Here is a 25316-nt window from a genome sequence, read left to right on the forward strand (position 1 = left end):
GCAGAGGCTGATCTTTTCTGGAAGGCAGCTGGAAGATGGCCGCACCCTCTCCGACTACAACATCCAGAAGGAGTCCACCCTCCATGTTGTCCTCCGTCTCATGTGTTGTCGAGATTGTCGATTACAGTTAATTAGCTTTTTTTTTTTTAAAGTATCCCAATAAAAGCTGAGAAAATTAAGCAAGTTGTTTCATTTTTTTAGCATAGGAAAAAAAAATCTTAAAACCAAGAATGTGAACTTAAGTGTTCAAGATCAAATTCAAACTTTTACGAGCATACGTATATTGCATTCTTGTATACACACCATTAAATCAGTGAACTTGATAGGTGAACATTACAAATTTGATTCTTCGAAAGTGGAGATTTGCTGAACATTGTTTTTGGAATAACAAATTGATTCCTCTTTATATATGCAAAGCTACCGGATCCCAGAGGATGGCGCTGGCATACCAATATTGTCAATTTCCAGAGCTTCAGAGTAATCAGCAGTCTTTAATTTTAAATCTAATGCTCTAAATAGAAAGTGAGTAAGTGTAAGTGTAACAGGTTTTCTGTTGGGACACAATTGGCTGTTGTCTACTGGCCAAAGAGATGGCGATATGTTTTCTAGATACATCTTTTAAAGAGTTGATTTTCAGCTCATGCTAAGGTTACAATGTAACAGCTAATGTTTCACATAGAACAATCAAGATGTGTATATTTCCATCGTCTGACACAGTGCCATTTAAAAGTTCAAATCAAATTGGATCCTAAGCCCATAAATCAAGCAAATTGACAGTAAGTTTATGGTTTATTATTCTGCATCTTGTTATTTTCATACTAGACAATCCTTGCCCTCTTAGTACTGCCATTAGTCGGTTGTCAAACACATGGTAAATATATTGTAAGTAGTGGTAAAAAATCTAAATATTGATTTTTCAATTAAAATAGATTGACGTCAACCTTATTTCTTTTTCATCCAATTTCATCACTTCAGTCTGTAAGCAAGTATAGTCTGTATAAATCACTTGGCAGTGATTTCTTAAACTTTTTTGGATGGATTGTTACAAAATATCTAAAAATGGGTACAAAAATGTTCACTAATTGAATAAGGTAACAATAAATGAGTAAAACCACTTCAACGCATCAGTCTCCGGGACTCCACATCCCACAAGGCAATGCATGAAACCTTTTCAAAAATATCAATTTTAATCAATTTATATATATATATATATATATATATATATATATATATATATATATATATATATATATATATATATATATATAAATAAAGCCCTACAGGGCTTTAAATTAACACCTGTTAAATATGGCAAGCTGTTTAGTAAATTATAGAAGTCTGAATATTTATTATTCATATACAAGTTATAATCATAATATAAGCTACCTATATACAAATGAACACAATACTAATTCTATTAATTGTGAAATTCATTCAAGATAACAAAAGCTAAATTGCATTGCAAAATCTGTATTAATTATGAAAAAAAATCTGCAGACATTATGTAACTACCTCGTTGGGTGAAATGAGATTAAAAAAAAACGTTCCCACACTGGGAAAATACTCTTCTTTTTTGCCGGCTCCATTACAATCTCTCAAATGAGAGTTTATTTATTTTGAGTCGCGCTCCAACTCATGAACCAGTTGGAGGGCGTGGCCAGCCGGCGAGTTTTTTTTTACGTCACGGCATACGTCATTGATGAAAGCATAACTTATCACCGCCTGGATTTTTCGACAGACACACTTCGTCACATCACTAGTTATCGGTGAGGAAGGAATATCAGCAGGACTTCACAGCCGCAGACAATTGTAAGTATTACATTTTTTAAAGAAACTAGTGCAGTGCCCGTAGGAATTATGTGTTGCTATAGAAAAGTGGGAGGTTAAGTGGCTTTTTCATAGATGGCCTCTACTCAGTTTGCCAAGGATATGGCTTATTTAGAACAGGTAATAAACCCCATTGGTTTTTATTTATTTATTTATTTATTTATTTATTTATTTATTTATCATTATTATTATTATTATTATTATTATTATTCCTTAAAAAAGTTATAAAAGATTATTTAAGACAAGGTCATTTTCAAATATTTTTTTTAGACGTATGTAAGCAATTTATCAAACAAAAAGGCTGACAAGTTACTTTAGCCTCACATAGTCTTTTTACTTTGTTTAAGGATTAGCATTAGCAACACTTGCTACATAACAAGGCAGCAGAGGGGTATTCCATAAAGGCGGGTTAACAAACTCTGAGTCTATCCATAAACTCTGGGTCAACATACCCCACGATGGGAAACTCTGGGTATCGGATTCCATTACAGCTGGTATGAAGTGGGTTAATCAACCCTGAGTATGTAAACCTTGGGTTACTGACGTGCACGCGCAATAAAAAGCCATCATCAATGGATCAAAGAATACTCAAACTGCCATGACAACCAAACGGAAGATAGTGATTTATTCACCCTGATGGGTGAAATAAGCCGTTGTTTGATGAATATGAGCCTGTTCTAAAGGTGCGTTCAGTCTTCAGTGACTATAGTGGCTTAAATCACCCATAATTAGTCACACTTTTTGGTCACTTCATCACTTTATTGCTTTAGTGACGTGACGAGCGGTGAATAATATGAATAAGACAATTCTGTTTTTCCATTTTCCCTACAGGTGCCAACATGCAGATCTTTGTTAAGACCCTCACTGGCAAGACCATCATTCTGGAGGTGGAGCCCAGTGACACCATTGAGAAAGTGAAGGCCAAGATCCAGGACAAGGAGGGCATTCCCCCAGAACACCAGAGGTTGATCTTTGCTGGAAAGCAGCTGGAAGATGGCCGCAATCTCTCCGACTACAACATCCAGAAGGTCTCCACCCTCCACCTTGTTCTTCGTCTCCGTGGTGGCATGCAGATCTTTCTCAAGACATTAAAGGGCAAGACCATCAACCTGAAGGTGGAACCCAGTGACACCATTAAGAAAGTGAAGGACATAATCCGGGACAGGGAGGGCATTCCCCCAGACCAGCAGAGGCTGATCTTTTCTGGAAAGCAGCTGGAAGATGGCCGCACCCTCTCCGACTACAACATCCAGGAGGAGAACACCCTCCATGTTGTCCTCCGTCTCTTGTGTTGTCGAGATTGTCGATTACAGTTTAATTAGCTTTTTTTTTTTTAAAGTATCCCAATAAAAGCTGAGAAAATTAAGCAAGTTGTTTAATTTTTTTAGCATAGGAAAAAAAAATCTTAAAACCAAGAATGTGAACTTAAGTGTTCAAGATCAAATTCAAACTTTTACGAGCATACGTATATTGCATTCTTGTATACACACCATTAAATCAGTTGAACTTGATAGGTGAACATTACAAATTTGATTCTTCGAAAGTGGAGATTTGCTGAACATTGTTTTTGGAATAACAAATTGATTCCTCTTTATATATGCAAAGCTACCGGATCCCAGAGGATGGCGCTGGCATACCAATATTGTCAATTTCCAGAGCTTCAGAGTAATCAGCAGTCTTTAATTTTAAATCTAATGCTCTAAATAGAAAGTGAGTAAGTGTAAGTGTAACAGGTTTTCTGTTGGGACACAATTGGCTGTTGTCTACTGGCCAAAGAGATGGCGATATGTTTTCTAGATACATCTTTTACAGAGTTGATCTTCAGCTCATGCTAAGGTTACAATGTAACAGCTAATGTTTCACATAGAACAATCAAGATGTGTATATTTCCATCGTCTGACACAGTGCCATTTAAAAGTTCAAATCAAATTGGATCCTAAGCCCATAAATCAAGCAAATTGACAGTAAGTTTATGGTTTATTATTCTGCATCTTGTTATTTTCATACTAGACAATCCTTGCCCTCTTAGTACTGCCATTAGTCGGTTGTCAAACACATGGTAAATATATTGTAAGTAGTGGTAAAAAATCTTAATATTGATTTTTCAATTAAAATAGATTGACGTCAACCTTATTTCTTTTTCATCCAATTTCATCACTTCAGTCTGTAAGCAAGTATAGTCTGTATAAATCACTTGGCAGTGATTTCTTAAACTTTTTGGATGGGATTGTTACAAAATATCTAAAAATGGGTACAAAATGTTCACTAATTGAATAAGGTAACAATAATGAGTAAAACCACTTCAACGCATCAGTCTCCGGGACTCCACATCCCACAAGGCAATGCATGAAACCTTTTCAAAATATCAATTTTAATCAATTTATACATATATATATATATATATATATATATATATAAATAAAGCCCTACAGGGCTTTAAATTAACACCTGTTAAATATGGCATGCTGTTTAGTAAATTATAGAAGTCTGAATATTTATTATTCATATACAAGTTATAATCATAATATAAGCTACCTATATACAAATGAACACAATACTAATTCTATTAATTGTGAAATTCATTCAAGATAACAAAAGCTAAATTGCATTGCAAAATCTGTATTAATTATGAAAAAAAATCTGCAGACATTATGTAACTACCTCGTTGGGTGAAATGAGATAAAAAACGTTCCCACACTGGGAAAATACTCTTCTTTTTTGCCGGCTCCATTACAATCAGCCGGCGAGTTTTTTTTTACGTCACGGCATACGTCATTGATGAAAGCATAACTTATCACCGCCTGGATTTTTCGACAGACACACTTCGTCACATCACTAGTTATCGGTGAGGAAGGAATATCAGCAGGACTTCACAGCCGCAGACAATTGTAAGTATTACATTTTTTAAAGAAACTAGTGCAGTGCCCGTAGGAATTATGTGTTGCTATAGAAAAGTGGGAGGTTAAGTGGCTTTTTCATAGATGGCCTCTACTCAGTTTGCCAAGGATGTGGCTTATTTAGAACAGGTAATAAACCCCATTGGTTTTTATTTATTTATTTATTTATTTATTATTATTATTATTATTATTATTATTATTATTATTATTATTATTCCTTAAAAAAGTTATAAAAGATAATTTAAGACAAAGTAATTTTCAAATAATTTTTTTAGATGTATGTAAGCAATTTATTTTAGTCTCACGTAGTCTTTTTACTTTGTTTAAGGATTAGCATTAGCAACACTTGCTACATAACAAGGCAGCAGAGGGGTATTCCATAAAGGTGGGTTAACAAACTCTGAGTCTATCCATAAACTCTGGGTCAACATACCCCACGATGGGAAACTCTGGGTATCGGATTCCATTACAGCTGGTATGAAGTGGGTTAATCAACCCTGAGTATGTAAACCTTGGGTTACTGACGTGCACGCGCGATAAAAAGCCATCATCAATGGATCAAAGAATACTCAAACTGCCATGACAACCAAACGGAAGATAGTGATTTATTCACCCTGATGGGTGAAATAAGCCATTGTTTGATGAATATGAGCCTGTTCTAAAGGTGCGTTCAGTCTTCAGTGACTATAGTGGCTTAAATCACCCATAATTAGTCACACTTTTTGGTCACTTCATCACTTTTTTGCTTTAGTGACGTGACGAGCGGTGAATAATATGAATAAAATGTGTCTGAGGAGACGTGTCAGCAGCATAGGATGGCTGCATAAAGAGCCCTCCCGTTACACTGGATATAAAGACAGTGGCTGCTGCTTCATATTACATCATTTATATTGATTCTTAATGTAATATTGTCGCCAGAGTCATCTCAACGTCCTAAAAAAACACTAAAGCTGGAAGCGAACCCACGACCCATTGCTTGCAAGAGCAGTGTCACACTTCACTGCGCCATCATACCTTCAAAGATGTGTGATCTACAGACTTAACTGTATAACAATATAAAACAACAATCGAGCCTTAAAAGTTGTTTTATTTAAATTATCATCTCCTCCTTTATATTATCCACAGGTTTTTATCCAGAGAACTTTACTACAGATGTCAGTAGATGTTTTAATGTAGATCAACCTCTCAGTGACTTTCACTTAATGATCTACATCTACAATGTTAGAAAGAAAACCACCGTTATCACAAAAAAAAAAAAAAAGACGTAAAGCAACACAACATTAGTAATGATGTGATCACGTCTGTGGTGTGTGATGTTACTAATGTGTTTCAGAGAAAAGTGTTAAAGTTTATTAAAGTGTTAAGAAACGGTGTTCAGGTGGGCGGAGCCAGGTAGAAAGCCAGGGTTTCTTTGATAAAACCTGCCAGCGACCAGGTTTAGTTCAAGGACAATGTTGCCCAGGTAACATACTCAGAGAAGAACATACCTCGCTTTTTGGAATGGGATACTCAGAGTTTCCCTCATTTGAGCCTGAACATACTCAGAGTTTGAACATAACCCGCTTTATGGAATACCCCTCAGATCAGTCTAGTAATTTCCATTTGCTTTTGAGGTCAAAATTCTACTTTAAGCAGTGTTTTGAACCCCTCATTTCACACAGTTTGGACAATCATATCCTTTACAAGATGAAACATTACTGCTTTGGTTACTTTAGGCCTGGGTGATATGGACCAATACTCATATCTCTAGAGCTTTCCTCAAAATGGTTATAGACGATATAAACTCAATTTATTATTATTATTGTTTTTCAATGGTTTTACAAGAAAAACAATAATGGGTCAAAGTCAGTGGATAAAAATGCCACACAGACCCTTTTATTAATCACTAGCAGCACAATATCCACATTTTGTGTCACTTGAATTTTTCCTTCATTAAAGCTGAAATGTGTGATTAAATTCTGTAGTTTTGCTTCTTTCAGGGCAGCTCTGAGTTGCAAATATCTGCACTGAGCCTCTGACAGATAGTCGCTAACAGGAAGCAGCTCAGCTAATTCTGTGTCCGTGCACAGGGAGGGAGGGGGAGCGTAGCGTTTTTCTGCGCTGTTTAAGCCTTTTAATAATTCTACGTGTCTGTAATGCCGACATGCTGACTAGCAAATGGTGTGATTTGGCTGAGAAAAAACCTTTGGATGTGCTGTGTATGGACCACAGACAGGGTTAAAATGGGAACTACAGATGATTCTACGATCTCCGTGATTTGGGAGATTGTTGTCATGTTTTAATCCTTAACGATCTAATGTCGTCAGATCGCACACCCTGATCACAGTCCAAACAAATCTGACGTTGCGCACCTTTGAACCAAGCAGCAGCCATGTTGACAATCTCAGGTCAATCTGAGCTGGATTTGCAGATATTTGAGGAACACACACACAGAGTTTCCTTGCTTTATAGATCGACTAGTACAGTGTCCGGTCGGAAGTATGTATTCATATAGTGGGGGCCTAAGTAGAGTTATCAATTATGGCCAAATGAGTATGTGTTTGAAGGTTGGATGCACTAAGAGGTGTACATACTCTGTCGTGTTATAAAGGGGTATATTTGCAGGTGCAGAGTAAAATAGCGTGTGCAATATTCCTGGTTCAATTCTATGGGAGATGCGCATGATAAATGTGTTGTTGGTTTTTTTTACTCATTTTTACATATTTTTTTGTTTGGTGTATTTTTCTGTAATGTATGTTTTTTTGGCGTCATTGTGTGTATTTTTGTATCGTTCTGTTGTGTTTTTGTGCATTTCTGTTATTTTGTGTATTTTTTTGTATAGATTTTCAGTTTTGTGTATTTTGAGTCATTTTCATATTTTTGTTGTCATTTAGTGTATTTTTCTGTAATATATCTTTTTTGGAGTCATTTTGTGTGTTTTTGCAGCCTTTGTGTTAGAGATGTAACAATTAATCGTAAGGCAGTTAAAAATCGATTCATAGGTATCACGGTTGATATCGATTTTCTGAAAATTGAATCGCAGTACTTTTTTAACCAGCAGAAGGCGCTATCCACAAGTGTAGGCGGCGGGCGGAGTCTGCTAATACTTTCTTTCTGGCCGCCTTCTACTCTTAAATATGTTAATAAATGATTCATTACCCCTTTAGCACCGAAAGAATATCTGTAATATTACTTGAATATCTGTAAAAGTCACGTTTTTCTACTAGCTCTGTCTGCTAGCATAGCATCTCTTCTTCACTGAAAGATATCTGCATGCCAACCGACCACTGTGTTACCAGCGCCCTCTGCTGGTCCAAACAAATATGACGTAAATCATTGCAATCACGGTTTTTTTTTTTTTTAAAGTCCAATTGTTAAGGCACAAAATACATTTTCAGTTGCACTTTTAAAAAGAAAAATAACTATTATGCAGTTTTGCATTGTTTATTATAGAACCAGATTTTAAATTAATAGGCTTCATTTTCATTTGTATTATTCCTTTATTTATTTCATTCAAGATTTATTTTTAGTTAAATTGCATTGTTTTGAATAGTTTATCAAGGAATTATTTTGACAATGAAAAATAAAAGGAAAATAGTACCGTATTTTCTAGTTTTTTTCCCAAAAAAAAAAATTTGTCTACAGTCCCATTTTGTAAAATAAATCGTGAAAGAATCGTATCGTGAATCGAATCGTATCGGGAGTTGAGTGAATCGTTATTTTTGTGCATTTCTGTTGTCATTTTGTATATTTTTTGTATAAATATTTAGTTTGATGTATTTTCAAATATTTTGTTGTTGTTTGAGTGTGTGTGTGTGTGTCTGTGTCTGTGTGTGTGACTCACACACACGCATGCGCTTTAGCCGCGCACATCAGTGACTCACATTAGGCCCAATAAGTGAGACTTGAGAGCTAACCTATAGTATATCAGTGTGAGCACGGCTGCTCAGACAGCGCTCCCACCTCTCCGGTCTTAGGGTGCTTTCACACACATAGTCCGGTGGACTCGGTGCGATTCAGGCAGTGAATCTGCAACATTTTTGCATTTTAATTTGCTCCGGTCCGCTTTCACACATTCTATTTGCCAAGCGCACCAAACTTTTTGAACTACGTCACGCAGGCGAAACGGTTGGTCTCCGATTGGACAGAATTAAAAAAAAGAATACTTCAACCTCCAATGCCTTGACGATGTGGCGCTGCCCTGTCATTACTGACAGTCGCGCCTTCACGTCCTATATTTGGTTTCCCTTCCCATGTTTTCCAAAGGAAATCCTAAAACAATCCCCGCAGAAAAGTGACAACTGAAAATGGATGGATGGATGAATGGATATGCGTGTGTTGCTGCTGGAGCACTGGGTTGTGAATGTGCTCGTGCCTGTTACCGTGACGGGAGGCATGCAGCAGCATAGCCGCTGCTGCTGCGCTGTCGCTGATGGAGTTGCTCCGTTACAATTGCGCTTCAATGTAAAGTCCTATGTTTGCTCCTGGTTGCTTTCCACATAGTTAAAGACCGCACCATGCTTCGCTTGAACCGAACCGAGACCTACATTTTTTCAGATGACCGGAGTTTGCTTGTTTGCTCTGCACCAGAGTTTCAGTGACCTTTCACATATTGCAAAAAGACTGGAATATCCAAGAAAGTGAAGCATGGTGGGGAGCAAAGAGGCATGTGTGAAAGCACCCTAAACTATCTTCCTCTTGGAGTTTGCTGTCCGTGTCTGCTTGGCTGTGTGTATTTGAACTACGTTACAGTTATATGCTTTGTCTACTCTGTTTGATAAAATGCTTTGAAACACTGTCAGTGGTAAAGGAGCACACTGTTTCGTTTCGTGTTCTGGGTGTAACTGGGAAGAAAAAAAGCAAACAATGGCCTTGTTTTAAAATGGTGCTTGGCCTGGAATCACCGGCAACTTGCTAGCATGTTCATGTGGGAAAGATCCAGCTCTGCCTTTAGAGAGGCAGCACTGGACATAACACATTGGTCTGTATATAATCTATGGATGTTTACATGTGACGGAAAGCTATTTTAGGTGCTTGATAATTATTATCTTTTACTAATAAGACAATTCTGTTTTTCCATTTTCCCTACAGGTGCCAACATGCAGATCTTTGTTAAGACCCTCACTGGCAAGACCATCACCCTTGAGGTGGAGCCCAGTGACACCATTGAGAAAGTGAAGGCCAAGATCCAGGACAAGGAGGGCATTCCCCCAGACCAGCAGAGGTTGATCTTTGCTGGAAAGCAGCTGGAAGATGGCCGCACCCTCTCCGACTACAACATCCAGAAGGAGTCCACCCTCCACCTTGTCCTCCGTCTCCGTGGTGGCATGCAGATCTTTGTGAAGACCCTCACTGGCAAGACCATCACCCTTGAGGTTGAGCCCAGTGACACCATTGAGAACGTGAAGGCCAAGATCCAGGACAAGGAGGGCATTCCCCCAGACCAGCAGAGGTTGATCTTTGCTGGAAAGCAGCTGGAAGACGGCCGCACCCTCTCCGACTACAACATCCAGAAAGTGTCCACCCTCCACCTTGTCCTCCGTCTCCGTGGTGGCATGCAGATCTTTGTGAAGACCCTCACTGGCAAGACCATCACCCTTGAGGTTGAGCCCAGTGACACCATTGAGAACGTGAAGGCCAAGATCCAGGACAAGGAGGGCATTCCCCCAGACCAGCAGAGGTTGATCTTTGCTGGAAAGCAGCTGGAAGACGGCCGCACCCTCTCCGACTACAACATCCAGAAAGTGTCCACCCTCCACCTTGTCCTCCGTCTCCGTGGTGGCATGCAGATCTTTGTGAAGACCCTCACTGGCAAGACCATCACCCTTGAGGTTGAGCCCAGTGACACTATTGAGAACGTGAAGGCCAAGATCCAGGACAAGGAGGGCATTCCCCCAGACCAGCAGAGGTTGATCTTTGCTGGAAAGCAGCTGGAAGACGGCCGCACCCTCTCCGACTACAACATCCAGAAAGTGTCCACCCTCCACCTTGTCCTCCGTCTCCGTGGTGGCATGCAGATCTTTGTGAAGACCCTCACTGGCAAGACCATCACCCTTGAGGTTGAGCCCAGTGACACCATTGAGAACGTAAAGGCCAAGATCCAGGACAAGGAGGGCATTCCCCCAGACCAGCAGAGGTTGATCTTTGCTGGAAAGCAGCTGGAAGACGGCCGCACCCTCTCCGACTACAACATCCAGAAAGTGTCCACCCTCCACCTTGTCCTCCGTCTCCGTGGTGGCATGCAGATCTTTGTGAAGACCCTCACTGGCAAGACCATCACCCTTGAGGTTGAGCCCAGTGACACCATTGAGAACGTGAAGGCCAAGATCCAGGACAAGGAGGGCATTCCCCCAGACGAGCAGAGGTTGATCTTTGCTGGAAAGCAGCTGGAAGACGGCCGCACCCTCTCCAACTACAACATCCAGAAAGTGTCCACCCTCCACCTTGTCCTCCGTCTCCGTGGTGGCATGCAGATCTTTGTGAAGACCCTCACTGGCAAGACCATCACCCTTGAGGTTGAGCCCAGTGACACTATTGAGAACGTGAAGGCCAAGATCCAGGACAAGGAGGGCATTCCCCCAGACCAGCAGAGGTTGATCTTTGCTGGAAAGCAGCTGGAAGACGGCCGCACCCTCTCCGACTACAACATCCAGAAAGTGTCCACCCTCCACCTTGTCCTCCGTCTCCGTGGTGGCATGCAGATTTTTGTGAAGACCCTCACTGGCAAGACCATCACCCTTGAGGTTGAGCCCAGTGACACCATTGAGAACGTAAAGGCCAAGATCCAGGACAAGGAGGGCATTCCCCCAGACCAGCAGAGGTTGATCTTTGCTGGAAAGCAGCTGGAAGACGGCCGCACCCTCTCCGACTACATCATCCAGAAAGTGTCCACCCTCCACCTTGTCCTCCGTCTCCGTGGTGGCATGCAGATCTTTGTGAAGACCCTCACTGGCAAGACCATCACCCTTGAGGTTGAGCCCAGTGACACTATTGAGAACGTGAAGGCCAAGATCTAGGACAAGGAGGGCATTTCCCCAGACCAGCAGAGGTTGATCTTTGCTGGAAAGCAGCTGGAAGACGGCCGCACCCTCTCCGACTACAACATCCAGAAAGTGTCCACCCTCCACCTTGTCCTCCGTCTCCGTGGTGGCATGCAGATCTTTGTGAAGACCCTCACTGGCAAGACCATCACCCTTGAGGTTGAGCCCAGTGACACTATTGAGAACGTGAAGGCCAAGATCCAGGACAAGGAGGGCATTCCCCCAGACCAGCAGAGGTTGATCTTTGCTGGAAAGCAGCTGGAAGACGGTCGCACCCTCTCCGACTACAATATCCAGAAGGAGTCCACCCTCCACCTTGTCCTCCGTCTCCGTGGTGGAATGCAGATCTTTATGAAGACCCTCACTGGCAAGACCATCACCCTTGAGGTTGAGCCCAGTGACACCATTGAGAAAGTGAAGGCCAAGATCAAGGCCAAGATCCAGGACAAGGAGGTCATTCCCCCAGACCAGCAGAGGTTGGTCTTTGCTGGAAAGCAGTTGGAAGACGGCCGCACCCTTTCTGACTACAACATCCAGACGGAGTCCACCATCTATGCTGTCATCCTTCTCAAGTCTTGTCGAGATTGTCGATTACAGTTTAATTAGCTTTTTTTTTTTTTTTAAAGTATCCCAATAAAAGCTGAGAAAATTAAGCAAGTTGTTTCATTTTTTTAGCATAGGAAAAAAAATCTTAAAACCAAGAATGTGAACTTAAGTGTTCAAGATCAAATTCAAACTTTTACGAGCATACGTATATTGCATTCTTGTATACACACCATTAAATCAGTTGAACTTGATAGGTGAACATTACAAATTTGATTCTTCGAAAGTGGAGATTTGCTGAACATTGTTTTTGGAATAACAAATTGATTCCTCTTTATATATGCAAAGCTACCGGATCCCAGAGGATGGCGCTGGCATACCAATATTGTCAATTTCCAGAGCTTCAGAGTAATCAGCAGTCTTTAATTTTAAATCTAATGCTCTAAATAGAAAGTGAGTAAGTGTAAGTGTAACAGGTTTTTTGTTGGGACACAATTGGCTGTTGTCTACTGGCCAAAGAGATGGCGATATGTTTTCTAGATACATCTTTTACAGAGTTGATCTTCAGCTCATGCTAAGGTTACAATGTAACAGCTAATGTTTCACATAGAACAATCAAGATGTGTATATTTCCATTGTCTGACACAGTGCCATTTAAAAGTTCAAATCAAATTGGATCCTAAGCCCATAAATCAAGCAAATTGACAGTAAGTTTATGGTTTATTATTCTGCATCTTGTTATTTTCATACTAGACAATCCTTGCCCTCTTAGTACTGCCATTAGTCGGTTGTCAAACACATGGTAAATATATTGTAAGTAGTGGTAAAAAATCTTAATATTGATTTTTCAATTAAAATAGATTGACGTCAACCTTATTTCTTTTTCATCCAATTTCATCACTTCAGTCTGTAAGCAAGTATAGTCTGTATAAATCACTTGGCAGTGATTTCTTTTTTTTTGAACACTTTATTTAAAGATTTTTCATTTTTATACAAACAAACATTTAAAGAATCAGGGCTTGTTCAAACTTATTTTACAGAGATTTACACCACAATGCCAACCAGCGGCACATGAGCCCTAAGCTTGCGAAAATATACCCATAAAAATAGATTACACACACACAAAAACAAAAACCAAAAGAAAAAACAAAAACAAAAAGAAGAAAAAAAAACAAAAAAAAAAAACATGTGTCTATACAATATGCTGCACAACCCAACTCCTCAATGATTGAATTTTGCTTTACACATCCCACTCAAGTAAAAGGCAAACCTTCAACATAAGCAATGAAGGGCGACCTTGTCCTATGATATTTATTTATTGACCCACGTAAGCTGGACCTTAAATATTCCATTTGCAGACACATCATCAACTCTCGTCCCCACTGAATAAAGGAAGGAGGTTGTACGTCCTTCCACTTTGTTAAAATGAGTCTGCGGGCCAAGAGTGATGAAAAGGCAATGGCACTGGTCTGGTACGTAGTCAATCCATGTCCACTTGGGACAACACCAAACACTGCGGTAATCGGATTGGGATCAATCTTTCTGCCACACACATGTGAGAAAGCATCAAATATAGAACCCCAAAACCCACCCAGTGCCACACAGGACCAAAACATATGGCTCATGGTGGCGGGCGACTGTTTGCATCTTGGGCACGCATCATCAGAGGTACCGTATATTCTATCAAGCCTGGCCTTAGTGAAATAAGAATGGTGAAGAACCTTAAACTGTATCAAACAGTGTCGTATGCAGATGGACGTTGAATGTATGAGCCCGATACTTAAATCCCAGGTATCATCAGATATTTTCACGTTTAGGTCCTGTTCCCAAGAAATCTTCACCTCAGCCAAAGAAGTAGGGTCTATGTGATGCAACACATTGTATATTTTGGAAATCTGTCCTCTGGAAATAGATTGTAACTGCAAGCAGTCTTCAAGGGGGCAAGCATGTGATTTGTTTGGATACGTGATGAAATGCTTTGATGCAAAGCTACGGGCCTGTAAATATCTGAAAAAGTGAGATCTGGGAATATCAAAATTTTTTGCTAAGTCTTCAAATGACATAAATGAGCCATTAATAAACAGGTCCCTGAAAAACACAATCCCTTTTGTTTGCCAAATTTTGAAACCCGACTCATTTAAGGCTGGTAAAAAAGAAGGGTTAGAAGTAATAGGAGTATAAATAAGGATCTGTTTGAAGGAAAAGTGGCGACGACATTGAAACCAGATACTGAGAGAGCTTTTAACCAATGGATTCGTGAATTTTATTTTCCCCTCTAATGGCAATGAGGAACACATTAGAGCTATCGGTGTGGTTGGAGGACTAGAACCCAGTTCCATTACAGACCAAAGTGGGCCACCACCCTCTTTAAATGTGCGTAGCCAGGTGGAAAGTTTTACAATATTAGCTGACCAGTAGTAATACATAAAATTTGGTAGGGCAAGGCCACCTTCAGCTCTAGAACACTGTAATCTGGATTTCCGAATCCTTGGGCATTTCTGATTCCATATAAATGAAGTCACAATACTATCAATTTTTTTAAAAATTGTTTTGGGAAGAAATAAAGGCAGCATCTGAAAAAGATACATGAATTTAGGCAAAACGACCATCTTAACAGTATTAATACGCCCGGCAAGAGAGATGGGTAAAGCTGACCAGCGCAACAGATCCGCTTTGGTTCTATCAAGAAGCGGGGTGAAGTTATATTTAAAAAGACTGTTATAGGAATTGGAAATTTGTACCCCCAGATATGTAAATGATTTTTCCTCAATTTTGAATGGAATATTTATATAATCCAGGTCTTTAGCTAGCTGGTTTATGGGAAAGAGTGTACTTTTTCCCAGATTCAACTTGTACCCTGACAAGCGGCCATACGAGGCAAGCAGTTCCAACATTCTCGGGATAGATTCCGCCGGGTCCGATATGTACAAAAGCAAGTCGTCCGCATAAAGAGATAATTTGTGAATAGCTCCTCCTCGACTAATCCCCCCAACACCTTCATCCGAACACAGTGCCACAGCCAAAGGCTCGATTGCAATATCGAAAAGCAAGGGGCTCAAGGGGCAGCCCTGGCGGGTACCTCTATATAGTGGGAAATAGTCTGAAACAATATTGTTAGTCCGAACTGAGGAGAGTGGCACTGAATATAAAATCTTAATCCATGATATGAATTTTGGCCCAAAACCAAACTTGCTCATGACCGATAACAAATATGGCCACTCCACACAGTCAAAAGCCTTTTCGGCATCGAGAGAGACAATCACTTCAGGCTGATCTGTGGAGTGGTCAGAATACAAAACATTGAATAAGCGTCGAGTGTTAAAATAGGACTGTCGATTTGCAACAAAGCCAGTTTGATCTTCGTGAATGATTGTGGGAGCGATACTTTCAAGGCGGAGTGCAAACATTTTTGTAAGAATTTTATAGTCCACATTTAGTAGACTGATTGGCCGATAAGATTCACATTTTTGAGGGTCTTTATCTTTTTTTAGTAACACAGAGATTGTGGCTTGGGACAAGGTTTGCTGCAACTTATTATTTGTATGTATTTCTAAAAACATATCACAAAGTAGGGGTGCCAACTTATTTGCAAATGCCTTGAAAAAATCACACGAAAACCCATCTGGACCTGGCGCTTTGCCGCTCTGCAGAGACCCAATCGCCTTTAAAATTTCAGCTATGCATATAGGTCTCTCAAGTGACTCCTGTTGATTTGTCGCAATTGTAGGAATATCTAATCTACCTAGAAATAAATCAATATCGTTTGTAGTACCTGCAGTCTGACTGGTGTAGAGTTTTTGGTAAAATGTCTTAAAAACTGTATTAATCTCTTTAGGGTCAGTTGTTGTTCGACTAGAGTCTACTCTGATTTCAGGTATTGAGTTATCTGAGACCGACTGACGCAGCTGATGCGAGAGAAGTCTATTGGCTCTTTCTCCGTGTTCATATAGCTTTTGTCTTGTTCTGAGCAAAAGTTTCTCAGTCTGTTTAATTGAAAGGGTTTCAAATTCAGATTGCAGCAATAGTTTTTGTTTGTACAGATCCGGAGATGGATTACTAGCATATTGTGAGTCCAGGTTTGCTATAAGCTCAGTCAGTTCCCTAAGTCGATTAAAACGTTTTTTATTTTTCTGGGCTGCAAAGGAGATAATTTGGCCGCGCAGGTATGCCTTAAGAGATTCCCATAGTATGGATTTTGAGATGTCTGGGGTATCATTAAGGTCCAGAAAAAAATCTATTTGATACGTTAAGTATTTACAAAATTCTTCATCAGACAATAAAGTTGAATCAAATCTCCAGACCCGCTGCACGGCACAAGAATTCGGAAATGTAATATCTAGTTGAACCGGTGCATGATCAGAAATAACAATGGTATGATATTTACATTTGGCAACTTTAGGAATAAGAAAATTATCCAATAGGAAATAATCAATCCTAGAGTACGAGTGGTGTACTGGGGAGAAGAACGAATACTATTTTGCGACGGGCTCGGTTGCACGCAGTGGGTCAGAGATACCGTAATTTTGGAGAAAGGAATTGATAACTGAGGCTGACTTGGAAATCTCTGCAGATTTGCGCGCCTTCGATCTATCCAGACTTGTATCAAGTACAAGATTAAAATCCCCTCCCATTATCAAATAGGAAGTATTGAAATCAGGCAATAGGCCAATGATTTTCTTAAAAAATTGTGGATTATCCCAGTTAGGGGCATAAACATTTAATAATGTGACCGGGGTATTGTGTAATTTACCTGTAATCATGACAAAACGGCCATTGACATCATGTGTTACATTTGAACAAACAAAAGGGAGATTCCTCTTAATAAGTATAGCGACCCCTCTGGCCTTGGAATCAAAGCCCGAATGGTACACTTGTATAAACCAGTTACACGACAGTTTATTACCCTGTGTGGGGCGCAGGTGTGTCTCCTGTAAAAAGACAATGTCCGGTTCAAAGGTCTGAAGATGAGCAAAAATCCTTTTACGTTTGACCAGATTATTAAGTCCCTTCACATTCCATGTAATAAATGTTGTAGAACAGGGCCCACCTGTTTGCAATGGATTAGAGGAGGTGGCCATGTTCACACTGAGTATGGGCAGTCATGGTGGGTGTGGAGCAACATCTGTATGGAGCAAGTGAGTGCAGCCAAGTAAACAAAGAAAGAAGGAGTAAAAAAAAAATAAAATAAAAAAAATAAAAATATAAATAAATAAATAAAAAACACACACACAATGTAAGAAATCCAACCCCCACAGGCTGTCTCCTCCACGCAGGAGGAGACAGCCTCAGCCCACCCCCCAAAGAGCCTAAATGTAACATGTAACTCGTTCTAATACTAACATTCCCCTCAGCAGGGAACAAAAGGTTTCTAAAAATACTTAACTGACAAAATACGGTATGACATCAAACACTGCCATCCAACTTACTACTCTACAATATGCGGGTTAAGAGAGAACAATTATATTAACAATCACATTATGAACCAATGAGTTCCCCATCATTATATTATATTCAGCCCTCATCCTGTCTGCCATTCTGCATCAAATGCTTCATGGTGTAGTCCTTAGCAGCCACTGGATCGGTAAAGAACTTTTCCCCCAAAGGCGAGGAGATCCTCAGTTTTGCGGGATACAGCATACCATATCTAACGTCTTGACAGCCGCGGAGCAACTCCTTCACATCCTTGAACGCCCCTCTCCTCCTCACTACTGTAGGCGGGAGGTCCGGAAAGATGAGGATCTTGTCATTATTGTAGAGCAGGGGCCCGTTCCTCGCCGCTTTGCGTAGAACCTCCAGTTTTTCTTGATTGTAATGAAACTTAACAATGAGCGGCCTGGGTCTCTGTCCTCTCACCGGGGCTGGTTGTAGACTGCGATGCGCCGCGTCCAGTGTGGGGGCCGCATCCAAGCTCAAAAGTTCCTGAAGTAGCTTAGCCACACAAGCAACAGGTCGTGTCCCGGCCTCAAACTGTTCTCTTACCCCAAGTATTCGTATGTTGCAGCGGCATTGTCTTCCCTCCAGGTCCTCAGTTTTATTCACAAGGGCTGATACAGTCTCTTTCAAACTGTGAACCTCTTCCTCCAAAACCACCACTCTATCGGAGTATGTGTTTGTAGCTTCTTCCAAGCTAGTTAGCCGGGCCTGGTGGTCGGAGAAGCTAGTGGCTAGCGGGTCTATTTTTGCACATAATTCCGTCCGGACACCATACAGTTGCTCTTTGAAATGACTGCGGAGGGAGTCAATGGTCTCGTAGAGCGTTTGCGACTTGGATTCTACTTTTGCCTCCAACATACTAATCTTTTCCACAACAGTTTTTTCCAAGTTAGCTATCGCAGCCATTAGCTTAGCCGTATCCGGTGATGTAGCAGCAGCCTCGGCTGCTTTAGCGAGTTCCGCCTTTTTGGAGCTTTTAGATCCAGACATTGCGAAAATGATATTTCACACGGCACTGGTATTTGCAGTAGGGTTTCAGATGACGGCAGGTAGCGCTTAAATGTCAGATAGTAACATATATTTATAAAAAATTGGTGAAACCCTGCAGGGCAACAATGCTACACGTCCTCACATGTCGCTGCTCACGAGCGCCCCCCTTGGCAGTGACCTCTTAAACTTTTTTGTTGTCAAAAATTTTTTCGAGCCCTCAATGGATTGTTACAAAATATCTAAAAATGGGTACAAAAATGTTCACTAATTGAATAAGGTAACAATAAATGAGTAAAACCACTTCAACGCATCAGTCTCCGGGACTCCACATCCCACAAGGCAATGCATGAAACCTTTTCAAAAATATCAATAGGTGTTTACATGGATATCAAAACAAACTTTAAAGCAGCAAATTCAACCTTTTTCCTTTCTTTTTGGAATGAATCATATTTGAATAAATTATTTATTAGGCCTACACTTCGATTTTTATCTAATGAAAAATTATTGTTTTAGCAGCTTATAGGGCTGGGCGATATTGACCAAAACTCAATATCTTAATTTTTTTCACAAAATGGCAAAATACAATATTAAATCTTCATAATTTAATTTCAAATTAAGTCTAACCAGAAAGAAAATTGCCGTAAGCCACATAGTCACATTTATTAACAAACAGCTGCACAATATGTGCCACTTTTTCTCCTGGGACTGCACGAGTGAGTGACTTTTGTAGGATGGCTTGTTTAGGGGAGGGTCTGGTTTAGGATACACTCAGAAATCCATCTAACTGCTTTTCATGCTCTTCTTTTTTGTTTTAAACTTTCTTTATTGCTTTTACATATTAACAGTATTTCCATTCAGAAACATCCATACAGAAAATATATTCTTTTTAAAAAAACAATTAAAAAAAAAACAAGAGAAACACATATACAAACAATTAAACCCCCACCCATATCCCTCCCCTTGCATGTGTCTCATTAAGAGAAAAAGAAAGAAACAAGGTTGACAATATTACATAAAGAAAAATATCACAGGGTTTTTCAGACTAGTTACTTATTCCAGTTCAAGATTTCAGTTCGTGCTTTTGACATATGACAAAAAGGGGTTTCAAGTTTTTGACCTCTCAGATCCTAATTTTTTCCAATTTGAGGAAACGAAGCACCTCTTTAATCCACACGTGTAGGTGGGGCTGAGATTTCCATTTAATCAGAATCAGCCTCCTGGCCAGAAGGGTTAAGAATGCTGCCAGAGGTCCTTTTTGTTTGAGAGAAAACAAAGTGTATTGGGCAACACTCCAAAAAGAGCATTTGGAACAATAGTTTCCCTCGTGACCCAGGATAACACAACATTATTTTCAGTATTGTATTAGCATGTACTGATTGTTTATGTAGCAGCACTAGGGTGTCTGCAGACAAAATCCCCTCTGATTGGTCTCCTTGTTGGGCGGGCAGTATAAAAGGGGAACGCTGGGTGTCATTTCCTCATTGCACTGTCAGCTTGGGGACCCGCCCACTTCCCGGTTTCCCGTTGTGAATCGCTCTCTAACCACCAGAGCAGCTTTGGGTTTTTTGCTGCATTGGTGCCCGCGCTCGCTCTCCGTGGTGCTGATGTGCACTTGCCTTCCATGTGTGACAGCTTTTGAAAACTCTGGGTTACCGCTGTGTACGCCTCTCCTTGCTTCCTGCTCCATTGGTGCGCGCTCTCCTTCAGTGCTTGTGACATCCCCTGAAAGCTGTGGCTGTGTGCGCCCTCCTCGCTCTCTCTTGCGCTGGAGCGCATCTCTTTGTGTCCCCGAGCTGGGGGACTGGACTTCCCCGTGACTTGTTCCGACATGTACCTAACTCTGACCAGCACCCCACGCCACACCTGTGGCTACCGGTTTGAACTGATATCACAGGTATCTTTATATAATATTTAAGTTTAATAAAATTTGATCTGTTTATTGTCTATTTACTCAGTTTATATTTTGTATTTTATTTCTGCCTACATTAATCCATTTAGTGTACTCTTTTATTGTTGATATCAAGCTGTTATTTCTCTTTTGTAAAATACTTGTTTAACCTCTGGTTTGTTATTTCAGTTGCTGAGAGCCAATAGTGGTGGTCCTGGTGGAGGGTTGCCACCTTTTAGGGGTGTATTTTCTTGGAATCCCCCACTTTGGACCATTGTTTCCACGCTGGTAAGCCTCAGCACTGGTCATTGTTGTTAATTTACTTTTGTTTTTTAAAGACTGTTTTTAAAATGCATATTTGTAATAAACATGTTCAACTGGGAACACGTCTGAAGCTCCTTTAATCAACGGGCCTGAGTGCCTTGGGTTATACATTTATTATTTTGTCTGCAAATAATTAAGTACTCTATGTTCTTTTAAATATTTTCATTTCCTTGGGTGAAACTCCCAAGGTGGCGTTGTCATTACTCATAATCTTTCCATTTTGCCACACTTGGCATTGGTCAACAGGACTGGTTTTTGAGAGCAAAGACGTGTGTCCCAGTGTTACTTTTTGTGTGTATCAGTTTAACTTTTACTGTCATTTTAGGCACAAGCAAAGCAGCAGCAGGCCTCCCGTGGACGCGTAGGTGGTTTTTGGCGTTTGGTAAGCAGACGTTCAGTTTTTCGTTTCCTGCGTTTCTCGTATTACCGTTTTGGCATGGAGGGAGAGATGCAGGAGTTGAGGGACTTAGTTGCCCAGTTACGTGCAGAGAATGAGAAGGGCTGGGAACTACTTTTTCTTTTACGTTTCAACTTATTTTGAAACACTTTGCTTAAACGAAATGAAACGTCACTTAATAAATGAAACTTAAAATCTTTTTAGTGAATAAAGGTGCACGGATCCCAATGATCTGGTCGATCTTTAAAAAGCCTGACTGCCGATCCCGATTTATATATAACTTAAAGCATACACCTTGAATGTTCTTTTTATTGTAAAAACAATAGCCGTGAATCTAGCAGAACGTATTCTGATCATTTCTGGTAATTATCACAGTTAAGATGAATACATAAAACAAATCCCGACTTACTGTAAACAAATGCCTTACAAACATTAAATATATTAACACTAGAATCTGCTTCAGTATGAACATTTAAATCTTTAAAAAAAGACGATTTTAAAATAGCTACACATTCATGGGCTGATTTTATGTCATATTTATTAAGGTGTCCTGATCTGATCATGATATATCTGATTTTTATTGGACATCTAAAATCTCCAATATATATTTGTTTAATTGTGGAGTACTGTAGACATTATGTGTAAGGTTAAAATGCATGTAACAATTGGTAATAATAAATTGGTCAATTTTTGCATACCTACTGTTGCTTACTATTCTATATTTGAGTAACATCACTTGATCAAACCTTTTCTTACATTCCACACTACAACATGAGTCATGAAAGCATGGATGATTCATGCTGATGTATCGGGACATCCCTAGAATATATTTGTGCATCTGGGTCACTCTATTCTAAAAAGAAAAAATAACATAGTGTTCAATCTAAACTGCTGCTGAATCTTCAATGTTTTATATCTGATAATGAGTTGCATGAATTTATGGTTGATTTCCCCTAATTATATCTGATCAGGCTTAATGCTTCAATTATTAATCTACTGAAAGCAGTACTAATGGATATTTTGGTGTTTCATCACATTAGTTGCATTACTGTCAAACCCTAACACAGCTTTGTGTAGCCAATTGTACATTTACTGTTGGTTAATAATTTTTTTCTCTGAGATTAGTTTCTAGGTTCAAGTGTGAGTTGGGAATGATTACTAAGATGTGCAGAGAATAGACAGACAATTTGTTGTTTATAGAAAATAAGTACCATGGATTTATTATATTACAGAAAATAATAATAAACAAAAGTGGTCTCAAAACAGACTAGAGTTCACCCGCTGGGATTTAGCTCAGTTCATAAGGCGTCACAGCCTGGGGAAAAAAAAAAATAGTTCCACTCAAACGAAAAATGAAGTTGGTCCTACCACCCTGGTAGGATTGAAGTTCGTTGGGTTGGTCCACTGGAAGAGAACCTAATTAAATAAAGTTGATCCTACCACCCTGGTAGGATTGAAGTTTGTGCGTTCCTGGTAAGAGGATCGGTGCGGTGGTCCTACCGCTCTGGTAGACCTGCAGTTCACCGTCCACTACGTCATCTCCGTGGGTAGCTCACCATCTTTAGTTCCATGGGGGGGTTTAAAAAACCTGGCCTATACAAAATAAGCCACATTTAATAAAAGGGTTTCTTTCGCCTCTGTGCACAGTCAAAGTCCATAGGTGCATCAATCATTAAGGTACACCATATAATTTAAGAAACATTTAAATGTAAATTATGAGCAATCAATGCAGCGCTTATCATTAACTTGCAATAAAATACATTCATATTAAAATGTTTCATACTTCAAACTATATATAAATCAGAAGCAGAAGAGGAGGAAAAGTTTGTCACGACGACGCTGTAGCGATTACGTCTCCGTAAGCACTCACCGATGCAGTCTGAGTCGCCTATACAAAGTCCTCCGTTCTGCTACCGATCGCTCCTTTTGTCAGGTGCAAGGCACAACCGCTGGTCTGCACAGTTAGTAAAGTGCTGTCTGCTGAGCACCGGGTGCGCGTGCTACCGTTCAATTGCTGCGGGTTCAGCTGCTGCTTGATCGTTTCCCGTATTCAAGCCTTCTCCTCCCGTATCTCATGCTTCCTGTTTATACGAGGATACTGGTCTGTGATTGGCTGGCGTGTGTGCGTGTGGATGAGTGACGTCAGTGCAGTCTATTAGTGCGGTGAAATAATATTGTATATAAATAACTGGAGTAGATGTTATAATAAATTTACTTCTGCTAAATATAATATAATTAAATAATATAAATATAATACATTTCTTTATGACGTGGGTTACAATTGTCTTCTGTAATATAATTAAAAATAAATTAGGTAGTTATCCAAAATGTAGATGAGAAGTGTATTGCAGTCAAAATACTTTTGGTGTGTCCTTAATAAATATATATTTTACAGACATTAAGTATTGGATTATATTTTATAATATTGTGTCTTATTCTAGGTGTAACAATGCAGATCTTTGTGAAGACCCTCACTGGCAAGACCATCACCCTTGAGGTTGAGCCCAGTGACACCATTGAGAACGTGAAGGCCAAGATCCAGGACAAGGAGGGCATTCCCCCAGACCAGCAGAGGTTGGTCTTTGCTGGAAAGCAGCTGGAAGACGGCTGCACCCTCTCCGACTACAACATCCAGAAGGAGTCCACCCTCCACCTTGTCCTCCGTCTCCGTGGTGGCATGCAGATCTTTGTGAAGACCCTCACTGGCAAGACCATCACCCTTGAGGTTGAGCCCAGTGACACCATTGAGAACGTGAAGGCCAAGATCCAGGACAAGGAGGGCATTCCCCCAGACCAGCAGAGGTTGATCTTTGCTGGAACGCAGCTGGAAGACGGCCGCACCCTCTCCGACTACAACATCCAGAAGGAGACTACCCTCCACCTTGTCCTCCGTCTCCGTGGTGGCATGCAGATCTTTGTGAAGACCCTCACTGGCAAGACCATCACCCTTGAGGTTGAGCCCAGTGACACCATTGAGAATGTGAAGGCCAAGATCCAGGACAAGGAGGGCATTCCCCCAGACCAGCAGAGGTTGATCTTTGCTGGAAAGCAGCTTGAAGATGGCCGCACCCTCTCCGACTACAACATCCAGAAGGAGTCTACCCTCCACCTTGTCCTCCGTATCCGTGGTGGCATGCAGATTTTTGTGAAGACCCTCACTGGCAAGACCATCACCCTTGAGGTTGAGCCCAGTGACACCATTGAGAACGTGAAGGCCAAGATCCAGGACAAGGAGGGCATTCCCCCAGACCAGCAGAGGTTGGTCTTTGCTGGAAAGCAGCTGGAAGACGGTCGCACCCTCTCCGACTACAACATCCAGAAGGAGTCCACCCTCCACCTTGTCCTCCGTCTCCGTGGTGGCATGCAGATCTTTGTGAAGACCCTCACTGGCAAGACCATCACCCTTGAGGTTGAGCCCAGTGACACCATTGAGAACGTGAAGGCCAAGATCCAGGACAAGGAGGGCATTCCCCCAGACCAGCAGAGGTTGGTCTTTGCTGGAAAGCAGCTGGAAGACGGCCGCACCCTTTTCCGACTACAACATCCAGAAGGAGTCCACCCTCTACCTTGTCCTCCGTCTTCGTGGTGGACACTAAATATCATTCCTTGTTAAAATGTGAGTTTTGGTTTTGTGACCAAAGTGGTTATTAAAAGGTAAAACTTACATTCTTGTTTTAGTTTTTGAGTTGGTCTAGTCTTTCTACTTTTTTGATGCTATGCTAAAGAGTCAAGTTAAAAGTAATCAAAAGGTTTGTAGGTTTCTTTATCTTTGAATTTAAAGTGACTAATTTCTGGGTAATGGTCCACAATTGATTGTTAATCACAAAGACACTCTTGCATTTACAGAAATGCAACAAAAGTAGTTACTGACAGTTTAAACCTTGAAGACAGTACAGCAGGTTTCATAATAACCTGAGTGGTAAAAAGTTTCTGGCTGTGACAGTAGCAGCATGCTGGTGAAGAAGAGGATGGTCGTTATCTATGATGTAAGCAGGTTG

At 40.4% G+C, this 25316-nt stretch overlaps 1 pseudogene; it reads left to right on the top strand.

Moving 5' to 3' along the window:
• Positions 1–1707: 1707 nt before the first annotated feature.
• Positions 1708–24914, top strand: LOC114460505 (polyubiquitin-C-like; annotated as a pseudogene).
• Positions 24915–25316: the final 402 nt, after the last annotated feature.

Source organism: Gouania willdenowi, unplaced genomic scaffold, assembly GCF_900634775.1.
Source record: "Gouania willdenowi unplaced genomic scaffold, fGouWil2.1 scaffold_4_arrow_ctg1, whole genome shotgun sequence".
Classification (NCBI taxonomy): Eukaryota; Metazoa; Chordata; class Actinopteri; order Blenniiformes; family Gobiesocidae; genus Gouania; species Gouania willdenowi.